The sequence below is a fragment of the Heterocephalus glaber genome, unplaced genomic scaffold, assembly GCF_053883595.1.
Source record: "Heterocephalus glaber isolate CG9 unplaced genomic scaffold, H.glaber_assembly_v1.0 deba00001454, whole genome shotgun sequence".
Classification (NCBI taxonomy): Eukaryota; Metazoa; Chordata; class Mammalia; order Rodentia; family Bathyergidae; genus Heterocephalus; species Heterocephalus glaber.
The window spans coordinates 11,515,892-11,520,160 of NW_028258303.1; positions in this window are offsets into that span (position 1 = coordinate 11,515,892).

Here is a 4,269-nt window from a genome sequence, read left to right on the forward strand (position 1 = left end):
GGTGCCACAGCAACTGGGAGAGCAAGGTAGAAACAACCACAGTAAGGAGACATGGCCAGGCCAGCAAGGAACATCCAGAAAGCTGCTGGCTGAAGACCTGCCCTAAGCCCCAGGTCCAAGAGGCTAGGATCAGACCCTTATTCAGCACTAATCCTACTGCAGACTTGCCAGGGTTACACAGCACGGTTTTGGGATGCTGCCTTGGACTACAACAGAACTGTGGACATCAAAGGAATTTTTATTTTTTTCTTTGTTTCATTTTTCTTTTTCTGTCTGATTTTTTTGAGGTTATGTAGGTTTTTACTTTTATTTTTGTTCTGTTCACTTGTCTTCTTTCTTTCTTAAACTATCTCTCTTGATTTTATGGTATTTTCATGTGAGTGAAAACTGTCTCTTGTCTTTCTGGTGTACTTCTATATTGTATTGCTTTATTCTTCATTCTTTCTCTCAGGCCCTCTTCTCCAGTTTCCCAAAGCTTGGGTGACCATCTTTTGTTCTCTAGCCTCAGCTCTATCATATTTCCCTTCATTTATCTCTCTGTTTTGTCCACTATCCCTCTCAAATCTCCTAACCCCAAGGTAAATTCACTCCACTAAGGGGAAACTTACTGCTTAGAAGTTCTTGGTTTATGTTGGATTTTGTAATATGTAACTATAGATCTTGCTTCTATGGTTAAAGGTACCAAATTATTAGTTACCACAATTTGTCAGTTTCTAGGCTGTGCTCTATGCAATCATTAATTAAAGAACAAGTCAAGCCCAAAGCTCATATGAGGGAGGAAATTATAAAGATCAGTGCAGAAATTAATGCAATTGAGACAAAGAAAAAAATACAAAGAATCAATGAATCAGAGTTGGTTCTTTGAAAGATTAAATAAAATTAACAAACACTTAGCCAAACTTATCAAGAAAGGAAAGACTCAGATCAATGCAATTAGGAATGAAAAGGGTGAAATTATAAAGGATCCTGCAGAAATACAGAAGATCATCAATACCTACTTTGTGAAACTGTACTTGAATAAGATGGAAAACACAGAAGAAATGGACAGATTTCTAGATACATATGAATTAGCAAAACTGAATCAAGAAGACATAAAAATTCTAAATAACTCAATACCAGTCCATGAAATTGAAGAAGTAATTAAAAGCCTACCAACAAAGAAAAGCCCAGGTCCTGAGGGATTCACTGCTGAATTCTACAAGAAATTTAGAGAAGATCTAGTGCCATTATTCCACAAATTCTTTAATGAAATTGAAAGGGAAGGAATACTCCCCAGCTCATTCTTGGAAGCAAGCATTACCCTAATATCAAAACCAGAGAAGGAGTCAACCAAAAAAGAGAACTACAGGCCAATCTCCCTAATGAACATAAACACAAAAATCCTCATTAAGATACTGGAAAACAGAATGCAGTAAATTATCCAGAAGATTATACATCCTGACCAAGTAGGATTCATCCCAGGGATGCAGGAATGGCTCAACATATGGAAATCAATACGTATAATACAATACTTTAAGAGACAAGGACAAAAATCACATTGTCATCTCAATAGATTCAGAAAGAACATTTGACAAAGTCCAACGTCCATTCGTGATTTTTAAAAAAAAAAAACACTACAGAAAATTGGAATAGATGGTCTTTGTCTCAATCTGATAAAAGCCATCTACAAGAAACCAATAGCCAACATCATACTAAATGGTCAAAAACTGAGAGTTTCACTCTAACATCAGGAACAAGACAAGGCTGTCTTTGATCACCACTCCTGTTCAATATAGTTCTGGAAACATTAGCCAGAGGAATTAGACAAGAAAAAGAAATAAAAGGAATAAATATAGGAAATAAAGAAGTTGTTAACATTATTTGCAGGTGACTTGATACTCTCTCTACAAAGAAGACCACAAAAATTCCACCAGAAGACTTCTAGATTTAATAACCTAATTTAATAGTATAGCTGGATACAAAGTCAACACTCAAAAATCCACAGCATTCCTGTATACAAATAACAAACTCCTTAAGGCAGAAATTAGAGAAACAACATGTTTCACAATAGCATTAAAAATAATCAAATACTTAGGAATCAATCTAACAAAGGAAGTAAAAGATCTTCACACTGAAAATTACTGTACTCTGAGAAAGGAAATCAAAGAGGATATTAGAAAATGTAAAGATATCCCTTGCTCTTGAGTAGGAAGAACCAATATAGTGAAAATTGCCATACTCCCAAAGTTGTTATACAGATTTTATGTAACCCTAATTAAAATATCATTAGCATACCTCACAGAACTAGAGAAAGCATTCCTAAAATTCGTTTGGAGCTAAAAGAGCCCTAGAATAGCAAAACCAATTCTGGGCAACAAAGTCAAGGCAAGGGGCATCACAATCCCTGACTTGAAATTATACTACAGAGCCATTGTGATAAAAATAGCATGGTACTGGCCAAAAAAAAAACCCCTCCAGCAAAACAACAACAACAACAAACAGAGATGAGGTTTAGTGGAACAGATTACAAGTTGCAGTAACAACCCTAAACACACTCAGCCACCTTGTGTTTAACAAAGGATGTGTCTTTAACAGATTCACTGGAAGAAAGACAGCCTCTTAAGTAAATAGTGCTGGAAAAACTGGCTTGAAGAGACATCCTGAAGAGACTAAAAGTAGACCCATGTCTTTCACCATGCACTAAAGTAAAATCAAAATGGATCAAAAATCTAATTAAAGCAGAAACACTAAATCTGCTGGAAGAGAGAATAGGGAGAACTCTTGGGTACATAGGTATATGCAAAGACTTCATGAACAAAACCCCAATTTCACAGGAAATACTATAAAGAATCAAGAACAGGGATCTCATCTTATTAAAAACCTTTTTCATAGCCAAAGAAATCACCAACAGAGTGAAAAGACAGCCCACAGAATGGGAAAACATTTTAGCCAGTTGTTCCTCAGAAAGGACTAATATCTAGAGCATATATAGAATTGAAATAATCAGATCACCCAAATTTAAAGACCCAGTTCAAAAAATGGGCATCTGATATGAATATGCACTTCTCAGATGAAGAGTTATAAGCGGCAAACAAATATTTGAACAAATGTTCAGCATCACTGGTCATTTCATACATGCAAATTAAAACAATATTGAGATTCCATCTCCAGAAACAATGGTTATTATCAAGAAATCAACCAAGAACAAATGTCAATGTGGCTGTTGGAAAAAAGGAATGCTTCACTGTTATTGGGTGTGTAGACTGCTGTAACTTGTGGAATTCAAAAAACTAGAATTAGAGGTGCCATTTGACCCAGGTATTCCCCTTCTGGGTATCTTCTCAAGAGAATTAAAAACATCATACCACAGCAATATACGCACACCCATGTTTATAGCAGCACAGTTTGTAATAGCTAAGTCTTGAAAACAACCCTTAAGCCTCTCAACTAATGAATAGGTATAAAAGCTGTGGTTTTTTGTACAATGGAGTACTACTCAGCCATAAAGAAAGATAAACTTGTGACATTTCTAGGTAAATGCATGTACCTTGAGACCATATCTTAAATGAAATAAATTGGACACACACATGTAAATAAATATTGCCTTGTCTCTTTGGTGTGAGAAACTGAAAGTGTATATAAGGACCAAAATATATAATAGTATTGTGAAATAGGAAGGAATTGTTCAAAAGGAAATGGAAACTGGGTGGAGGGAGGGGGAATAAGGAAAAAGAAATGATAAAAGAAGGATAAAATGGAAAGAAAACTTTGTAAATAATGAGGGGAAGAGGGATGGGGGGAAGGGGAATGGAAAAAAGATGAATCAAGATATATCATGTACAGGTACAAATTCCCTATTATTATGTGTATATAATTATGTATATATAAATTGCAATAATAAACAATTTTTAAAAGATTATAGGAAGTCGACTAACAAAGGAGTTCCATTCTGGGAGATGAATACATTAGATTCACTTGTAAGTTGGACAAAGTGAGATTTATAAACTTTGACAGAAATACAGAATTATACTGCTTTGCATTTCCTAGCAGTCCCCTCCACATTACCACTGCTTTTCCTCTTGCTTCTGGGTATCCTGGACTCTGATTGAGCACTGGACTACTGTACACTATCTCACTGTACAATAAGCACATAGCAAGCAGTACAACTATTACAATGTACACCAGATACATGAGCTACTACCACAATTTGTTCACACCTACAAATGTTCATAATGTGAGGTCTGTCTGTATCTGTTTTGCAACTTTAATTTTTATAAACTGGGGACTTGT